Source organism: Salvelinus sp. IW2-2015, linkage group LG22 (genome assembly GCF_002910315.2).
Source record: "Salvelinus sp. IW2-2015 linkage group LG22, ASM291031v2, whole genome shotgun sequence".
NCBI classification, from domain to species: Eukaryota; Metazoa; Chordata; class Actinopteri; order Salmoniformes; family Salmonidae; genus Salvelinus; species Salvelinus sp. IW2-2015.
In genome coordinates, this window is record NC_036862.1 from 15,253,949 (window position 1) to 15,263,948 (window position 10,000).

The 10,000-nt window shown below is 47.9% G+C and overlaps 1 pseudogene; it reads right to left on the bottom strand.

Annotated features, from left to right (window-relative positions):
• Positions 1 to 3,468: 3,468 nt before the first annotated feature.
• LOC139022783 (uncharacterized) overlaps positions 3,469 to 10,000 on the bottom strand; it is a 45,800-nt pseudogene continuing 39,268 nt past the window's right edge.

The window sequence follows — 10,000 nt, forward strand, 5'->3', positions numbered from 1 at the left end:
ATAGGTTATCTAACGAGGGTGCCATTTGGGAACCCCAAATTCACATTGCGTCTTCCATATCTTGCTCAACACTCGATTATCAGAGACAACGTGAGATTGATGGAAAGCCGAGGTTCTGCTAATGGTACCCAACTCGGGCAACAGCACACCAAACCTAACAACTTTAAAAAACGACCAGGCTCACCAGCACAAACTACCAGGACCAGTGCCAGAGCAAAGCCTACCAGGCCACTACTGTCCGCATGCTGTGTCCTGTGTGTGGCACGTGTTTCTTTGGTTTGACTGAGGGCATGTGTGAGTGTGTGTATGAATAAGAATGATATCAGACGTGCCATATTACATGAGTCCAGGGTGGTTTCAAGAAAGCAGAATAGAGGTTGAATGTGGGAGACTGCATGGTGTTATGCGTGTGTCTGAATATTGTGAGTGTGTGAGAGTATGAGTATTTCTAAGTGTGTGAGAGTATGAGTATTCTAAGTGTGTGAGAGTATGAGTATTTCTAAGTGTGTGAGAGTATGAGTATTTCTAAGTGTGTGAGAGTATGAGTATTTCTAAGTGTGTGAGAGTATGAGTATTTCTAAGTGTGAGTGTGCAGCTGGTGAAGCGGGCGTTTTTCTGGGTCTCTGTCGCAGTGCCAGTGCGGACAGTGCTGCACGGGCGCCACAATGTGCTGTCAGTCCAGGGAATACGCAGACAGAGGGGCAAGGAGAGGGCCGAGGACAGCCCCCAGCCCTGCCCATCCATCATATGACACTGCAGGCATGCAGCCATGGAAACCCACCGGCAGTCGACCTGTATGGGTGTTTGTGTGCTTGTAGGTGTGTGTGTGTGTGTGTGTTGCGTGGGTCCTATGAGTGGTCCTGCCTGTGTGTGTGTGTGTGTGTGTTGTGTGTGTGTGTGTGTTGTGTGTGTTGTGGTGTGTGTGTGTGTGTTTTGGTGTGTGTGTGTGTGTGTGTGTGTGTGTGTGTGTGTGTGTGTGTCGTGTGTGTGTGTGTGTGTGGTGTGTGTGTGTGTGTGTGTGTGTGTGTGTGTTGTGTGTGTGTGTGTCGTTCACCAGTGACTCTGGCTTGGGTGGGGGAGAGGGCCGGAGGATGTCGAGGGGGAGTTTCTCACCATCCATTAAAAACACATTGTTTTGTTTATTCTAACTAGTTAATGGGTTGAAGTAGAGAAGCCACTTTGTTTCAAACACTTCCAGAGGGTTGGTAGAGCCAGCTGTAGCTGGATGATAGGGGGAACAACGTCAGGAGTAACGTTTAATATGGATGTCTGTAGGCCTTTATGGAGCAGAGCTGGCCATGTAAGAAGTGAGATTCTTGTTCTTGTTAAAATGAATCGTTTCCATCGCTTTCTTCTCCAAAGGCTGGCCCAACTCTCTCCTCCCAACCACCCTCCTCTTCTCCTCCTCCTCACTCCACTCCATTTTGTGCTGCCTCTCACTGATCGCTCTTATTTTAGAAGTCAGTTTGGACTTGATGTGATCTTGAGGTAACCATGTTAGCTGTGACGTCACAGTGGTCTCTGCTATGGAGGATAGGTCATCTAGCAGTTGTTAATAGAGGCTTGGCGGGCAAGATGCCCCTCTCCTTATGTGTTTGTGTATATGTGTGTGTGTGTGTGTGTGGTGTGTGTGTGCGTGTGCGCGTGTGTGTGTCTCTGTGTGTGTGACCCTCTCCTTCTGTCTGTGGAGATAGGGCGAGGTCCACTCCCAGTCCGACCACAGCAGGGGTTTAGGCTGCCGGTTGACATGCCTCCTTAATTGTTAGTATTAAATCACTCACACTCACCCAAAGATGGTATCTGCTCAGTGTTAAGATCTGTTACTGGAGAGAGCAGTTCAAGTACACACACACACACATACAATGGAAGCCTGTATCACCAGACTGGTAGTAGGCCGGACAGGCTGACAGGTCCATTTCTACAGGCGAGTGAGCAGTGAGTGATCAGACTTCACCACACCCTGACTTTCACGATACGTCAGTCACACACACACACCACACACACACACACACACACACACACACACACACACACACACACACACACACCACACACAACACACACACACACACACACACACACACACACAACACACACACACACACACACACACACACACAGGGGTGTGTTTTCTTATGGAAGGAGCTCTAAGCCAATTAAAATACACTTAGCAGAGTGTCCGCGTTGTGTTTGGAAAGATAACCACAAGGTGTGACTCCAGTCAACACAATCCATGCAGGGCTACACCAGCATCATTGTCTTAACGCACAGCTTTATCGTACGGAACAGATACTTATCTGTCCTATGCTACAGTAGAACAACAAGCCTGAACTAAATTCCTTCTGCCCAGACAGAACAATATTTACTCTTTGCCATTATGTATTCAGTCTATAAATATCTCATAACACATTAAGTCAAGCGTGGATATTATTTTTAACCTTCAAACTCGTATTTAARGACTGATGTCTGTGTTAGAATGGGAGGATGTTGTACAGGTAGGAGATAATATACATGATGAAAAATACAGAAGTAAGGTGCATACAGAGACTTATTTAAATACACCCAGCATGCATACACACGTACACATTATACACACAAAGGTAGTAGGCAAGCAACGACCCAGACACACATGGAGAACAGGCAGCCTCACCCACGCACACACACACACGCCCAGATGAAGGGTTGAGGGTGCTGATATTAGCAGTGAGTGCTGAGCAGAGACAGGAGCTCCATGTCTGTTCAGTGTTTAAAGTGTTTAAATGAGTGAAAAGTCTTATGTGTTCCAGATGGGACCGGCTTGATCCAGATCATTCTGACAGGCGTGTCTTTGATGTGCTGCTGCCCGTTACTGACAGTACCAGGAGACAGGCATATTTCTCCCTAATCACTTCCAACACCACGGCCAGGCCTGGACCACGACTCTGCATCAGCAAAACGGACCCATCCTAGCAAACTTTGTGTGTGGGTGATTGTGTGGAGTTTGAGTGAGTACATAAAGTAAAATAACATGTATTCCCAGTTACAAATTTAGCAGGTCTCTGGAATCACTATCTTTCCAACGATGATGCCTTGCATTGCAGAAACTCCACAAGTCAGGAAAAGAGTTGTATATATAACGTATGCATTTATGCTGAGTGGAGAAAACCTTTGGACATACATCTCTTTTAGCCAGCTAAATATAGCAGCACAGACAGACAGAGAGAGGGGAATCATTTCTAAATTTCCTTCCCCTCTACCCACTCCCCAGTAAGCCCAGTGGAGGTCATTTCTCAAAGCTCCGCCATGGAGGAGGACTGGCTGGCTGGCTGGCTGGCTGGCTGGCTGACTGGCTGGCTGGCTGGGGGAACAGGAGCACCACTCTGTTCCCCTCCTTTCTAATTGCTCTCTGACCCTGAGACCACCTTTCTGTCCCCCTCCTTCTAGAGAGAGATGGGGTGAGGAGAGGTGAGGAGTGGTGGGGGGAATCAGTCAGAGGTTTGTCCCTCTCTCTTTATCTCCTGAAGCCGGGGGAATGCCGAGGGGCCGGCGCTCTGGAATCTGCTGTTTTGTCTGCTTCTCAGTAGAGAGCCGGGTTGAGCCCACTTCGGGGAGCACATGGGGGTTATTCAGAGCGCAGCTGAAGGGCCCTTCACGGGACAATGGCACGGCCCGGGGACAAAATGAGTGCTTGATGAGGGAGCTGTGGAGAGGCGCAGGTGTCTGAGGTGAAGAACAGAGTCTTAGTCCTGCCCCACTCTTTCACTCTCTCCCTCTCTATCTGCCCCTTCTCTCTCGCTCTTTCTCTCTCTCGCTCTTTCTCTCTCTCTCTCTGCTTCTCTCTCTCTGCTTCTCTCCCTCTGTTTCTCTCTCTCTGCTTCTCTCTCTCTGTTTCTCTCTCTCTGTTTTTCTCTCTCTCTCTGAGAAATCGGAGAAAAACATTAAAAACCGGACACAGGCCGAGCTCACCTCACGGTGCCCAAAAAAAGCACCATAAGCCCTAAATGTATGTGTGCATGTGTAAAAGCATTGCACCCTGGGACAGTAGTGCTGGGAGACTCCTCATACAAGGGAGGCAGACAGGAAGCAGACTCTGACCTGGGGGTTTACCCTGTATGTCTTGTAATTGCACTCTATCATACTTTGTGCTGGAAAAAGAAAACATTGAAATAAACCCGTCAGGGCCATATCGTCCATCGGCCGTCAGATAAGATGAGAAAAATAATGTTATATAAACACAAACATGGAGGATCACAAATCAGAGATTACGGTTACCACAACCATAAATTCGCCCTGGGCCATTTTTAGCCTGTCCTGGATTGGAGAGGAGAATGTGAGAAGAGAGAGGAGATGGAGAGAGACAGAATGAGAGAGAGACAGAGAGAGAGAGAGAGAGACGAAGAGAGCGAGAAGAGACGAAGAAGGCGAGAGAGAGGGAAGAGAGAGAGAGAGGGGAAGAGGAGGAAGAGAGAGAAGAGAGAGAGGAGAGAGAGAGAGAGAGAGAGAGAGAGAGAGAGAGAGAGAGAGAGAGAGAGGAGAGAGAGAGAGAGAGAGAGAGAGAAGAGAGAGAAGAGAGAGAGAGAGAGAGAGAGGTGTAGAAAACTCTCTTTAAAAGTCGTCAGAGCTGTCTCTGGGCAGTCAGCACCATGAAGCAGGACATCATCTGGAGAACAACATTAGAAAAACAACAAGACTGTGACCACTAGAACTCTTGTAGCTAGGGTAGGAGTGGACAGACAGCAGGCAGCCAGGCTGTGGGACCGAGCTGAGATGAGGAGAACATCATTGCAGCAAAGCGAAGGAGGACAGAGAGAAAGAACAACCAGTCCCAGCCCCCTAGTGGAAATGTCTCAGACCAAATGCCTGTTTCACCATAGAGAAAAAGGCTCACTTTGCTACAAAAAACAAAATATCACTTTGTGTGTGTTTCTGTACCAGTGTGTCTTCATTAGTCTTATCAGGAGAATACAAGTAGGGACTGCTTGCACAATCAAACATTAATTAGACTTTAGTAATTTAACACTCCCACTAAGATGGACACAGAGTAGAGATAATTACTCTTCTTATTTTCCTGTGTCCTCTATCCTGTTAGGTGAGGTGGTTCTCTCCCTGCATCACTAAACTTGGTCTGCTCTGACATAGTGGAGAGCCAGCAAACCAATCATTCAATCCCAGATAGCTATTCTTGAACAGCATCCCTCTCTTTTGCATGGCCAACGGAAAAAGAAGGGCCTCTGGGAAGACATAACCTTTACACGCGGCAGCTTCGGTAAAATAAAATAACAAATCGACAATTGGGCTGGCACACAGCAGTAGCTCCCAGGAGCCGGGGGCCCCCGTGAATTACACCCTTCTCTCACGCTCTCCYAGTCTACAACAGGCCTCTGGAATTTCCAATGCCAGATTTATCTTATTTCCCCCAACTTCTTTTCATATCTATTTCCTTTACTTTGTGAATTAGGCAGTAAATAAAAAGGCGCAGGGTTGCTGGTTGCACAGTGAAATCAGCTGGAATTGGCACATTAAAGCAGGCAGGCGAGGTGCGAGCCGGAGAGCCATCCTCCTGGATTTGGGCAAATTCAGCTGATGCAAAACAAGGAATTAATTTGAGGGGAGTCGGCCCTGCGTGCCGGCCTCGGCCCGCTCTGACAAAGATGAATGGCATCATTCCAAGCGAATGGTAATTTTACTTTTTGTGACAGTGCTTTAGAGCAAAAGCGACTGGGAGAGCGCACAAAGCATTTGCAATCCCATTGAGGGCCACTCGGTACCTGCCTATCAGACCCTGCACATAGTTTACCAATCATCTGATATTGATTGGTTGGAGACTAAAGTTTGAAGATGAATTAGAGAAGGAGAAGGTTAAGTCCTAACCTTGAAAGATTTAGTGTCTATTCAGGCCTCCAGTGTAGGACTCTCCTTGGCTTCCGAAGAGAATAGAGAACTTTTAAATTCAATAGGGGGTGGGAGACACAAAACGTGTCACATTCACCAAGTGAATCCACTGGAAGAAACGCACAAGAACACCCAAAAAGCATAATCTTTCTCCCCAGTTGATAGAAATGGTAATTGTATGTGTGGGATAATACTTTGAAGCAAGGGCTGTGGTCGGACAGACCGCCTCTTTAGGTAAAAAACGGGGCAACAAAACAGCTCCTTCTTAACGCTTTTGTTCGCTTCTCCACTTCTTTTAAATGTTTACTGAAAAAGAACCTTCAAATCCACTCTCAGCCTCCTGCACAATGTGACACATCTCGCGCTGCGCTGCATTGAACACATTGTGCTCCGTCAATCGTTCATACCAACCGATTCCCATGAATCACATTTTATTTAACATCAACTTGAATTCCCAGGACTAATTTTCAACAAATATTTTCATCTGGGATTTTTCAAAAATGACATACAAATTGTGTAGCCTACAGCCTAGGTGATACTTTTTAGCTAAGAATCGCAACATGTGATATATGGTGGCAGCGAAGGGATTATAATATTATTATTTTGCAGAATACAACAGGCCTAAATATCTCTTAACTTAAAAATATTTTTCAGACCTCTATCTACCAGCCAGTGTTGGACATCCGCAGACAATCCCACAGGACAACATAATTCCAGCAACTTCCATTTGAGATGCTACTACACGGTGAAAAGATGTTCCATCATTTCTAACATCCATGGCTAGACAGAGCCAGCAGCGCAGAGGAACCATCAGGCCCGGTTCTCCAGTTTTCTCAGGTCTCCTAGTCACTGTGACCCTGCAGGGGGGTTGGAGATTCAGATGTCCAAATGGACTGGTGGGCCTCCCATCTCAGCTGGGTCATACCACTTAACGGCCCCCCTCCGGCCCTGGGGCCTGTGGTCTATACTCCGGGCCCCTCCAGCACCACTCGACCTCCTGACACAGCTTATCAGAGATGCAGGGCAGCTCTAACCCCACAAGATGCCCATGGGTCACAGGTCAACGGTGAAGAGTGGCTGCTTGYTCAGCAGTCTGACAGAGAGGAGAGAATAACCCCATCAGAGTCCTCGTAAGGAGAATCAGTGAATCACTCTATACTGATAAGCTCTCTCTCTCTATGGACACAATGATAAGAGGCGGTAGTCCACACTCTACAAGGCCTGGACCCTGTGAATGTCTCCAACATGGGGAATTTTTGGGAGGTACTGTAGCCTCAGTGACAGAGAGAATGTGAGGAGTGGAGTGAGGGTCTGAGACTGACGTATACTTTTTTTTCACACTACTGAACCAAACTGAGCATAACTTCAGTTAACCCAGAACTAAAGTCTCAGGTAATGGGTCAGCTGCTCAATTAAGTTCTGGGTRCATACTGTARGTGTTAAGAGAAGAGATGAAGAGATGCTGGAACGAGGAGCTCCACCCTSWCTCTTTTWTGCAAGTTATGGGCAAGTCTATGGGCCGAATGTCCCCTCCCCTTCCGAAATTCTAAAGATCCAACACCTGCYAAATCGTCATTTGTCCAAATAACCACTGATGAAAACCCCAAACACCGGAACAATTGCTGCTCGTTAGCTATCAGTGTCCATAGTATAAAGACAGATTCCCGGTACCATTTATGTTTAAGTAGTCTGTCCACGAGAGATTAAGCCAAGCACTGCTGAGCTGCACTGGTTAGCCATCCACTATAATTACTGAAATCGTGCTGGGGTCAGCCAACAGGCATTAGACTAGAGGAAGATGGTAGCTGTGGCATGTTGATGTGCTTTCATGTGTGAGAGGGCTGATGAGGATGCAGGTGTGTCCGCAGGGACATATAGACGGACATCCAGACGGACATCCCGGGTTACGGAGGGCAGACGGTGRAGGGCAGCAGGGCAAACAGAGCAACGGGGACTGCCCCTGCCAGAGAAGCTAGCGTGTGCTATCTCTCACCACTGGGAAAGGTCAGAGCATAGTAGCCGTCTCACACATATACCGTAAACTGGCTGGTAAGAGCAATCATCTCATAATTGATACTCTCATCCACACAGAAACATGGTCCAATACTTGCTCAGCTCACTCTCAAAAACATGTTCTGATAGACAGTACATTAACATTCAAGCATGCAACAATACCCAGTGCATCATACACTGAGTGTACACAGCATCATACACTGAGTGTACACAGCATTAGGAATACCTTCCTAACATTGAGTTGCCCCCCCCCCCTTTGCTTGCCTTCAGAACAGCCTCAATTTGTCGGGGTATGGAGTCCACAAGGTGTCGAATGCGTTCCATAGGGATGTTGGCCCATGTTGACGCCAATAATTCCCACAGTTGTGTCAAGTTCTTGATACACTCAAACCGGTGAGCCTGGCACTTACTACCATACCCTGTTCAAAGGCACTTAAATATTTTGTCTTGCCCATTCACCCTCTGAATGGCACACATACACAATCCATGTCTCAATAAGGGATCATAGCTTTCACCTGGATTCACCTGGTCAGTTCCTAATGTTTTGTGCACTCAGTGTAGATAGGCATTATTATATACAGATATAGACAAACACACAGATACACACAAACACAGACCATGACACAGACGAGGAAACACACACACACACAACCAGGCCCTAGGGCTTAACCCTCTCAGCCGGCTTGGCCCTCAGCCCCTGAATGTGTGCAGCACTTAAACTTTCCCCTTTCAAACAGGGGWGCACAAAGAGAGGAACACACCAGCGGGGCTGCCGATCATCCCTGCACACACACGGCTGATGGCGGACAACAGGCAGGTCCCTGCGCACGCCCAACACACAACAATGTCCTCCCAGGTCCCCCTGGGCTTAGACTGGGCCCGGCCCAGACGCCTAGAACGCTCTGCTCTTATGCAAGACTAGATAAATGACAATTCTTTCGAGAGGGGCATTGGGAAAAAGAGCGAGAGAGGGAGCGGCGAGGGGGTCTGTGTCTCTGTGCTGCAGCTGTCCCTCCGGCCGGCCATTCCCCCCTCAGCAGCAGCAGCAGGTTTCTGCCTTCAGAAGAAACATGCTTCATTACGTCCTCTCTCTCCCAGGAGCAGCCAGAGGCCTTTCAGCACAGATAAGCCTCTTAGACATGAAGTAGCGCTCAGAGCGGAGTTTGAGTGACAGCAGGAAGGTTGAGCCATTTCAGCGGACAATGCTTCATTCTCTGGCTTTAATCTAGGAGGCGGACAATGATCTGTTTTCTAGGCCTCATCTCTCCTTCTCTCTCCTCTTTTTCCCACAGCAGCGGTAGGTGACTGGCGGGACAGGAAGGAGAGGAGAAAGAATGGCGAGGGGTGAGAGAGAGAGAGGAGAGAGAGAGAGAAGAGAGAGAGAGAGAGAGAGAGAGAGAGAAGAGAGAGAGAGAGAGAGAGAGAGAGAGAGAGAGAGAGAGAGAAGAGAGAGAGAAGAGAGAATAGAGAGAGAGAGAGAGAGAGAGAAATAAGAGAGAGAGAAATAGAGAGAGAGAAATAGAGAGCGAGAAATAGAGAGCGAGAGAGAGGAGAGAGCCACTATCTCCCAAGGCCTCATGTTACCCCTCCAACCGGTCCGGATTGAGGGGGAGGGAATGGGAGAGAGGGGGTTAATGGCGAGGGCACAGGGGGCATTGAGGACGGGTGGAGAGATGAGAGGAGAGCGAAAGACGGCGGTAGGCAGAGAGGAATCAATCACAGACGTGGACAATGTGGCTGTGATGGTTCATTGGAGCTGGGTGATGGACAGGCAGGTGAGCGGTGCTCGGTGACGTGACTAACTCCGCTACGGCGCTTTATCTCTCTCATCTTCCTCGGGCCAATGAKACAGGCGTCACAGCYGCCRAGCACCCATTGTGTGTCAACCTCACCGCCTATTTATAGCATGTCAACAACATGACATGGTGCATAATAAACACTGATTAACAGAAACTTTGGAAGAACGTTCAATCAACAGTTGACTGATTGCTCATATTATCTGAATCAAGAGAATGAAAGAAAAGAGATTCTATAGTCATTTAGACTAGTGAGGACTACACAGCGAGAACGTGCCAAGTCAAGGGCCTCAGTTAGATTATTTTAGAACCACCTCACA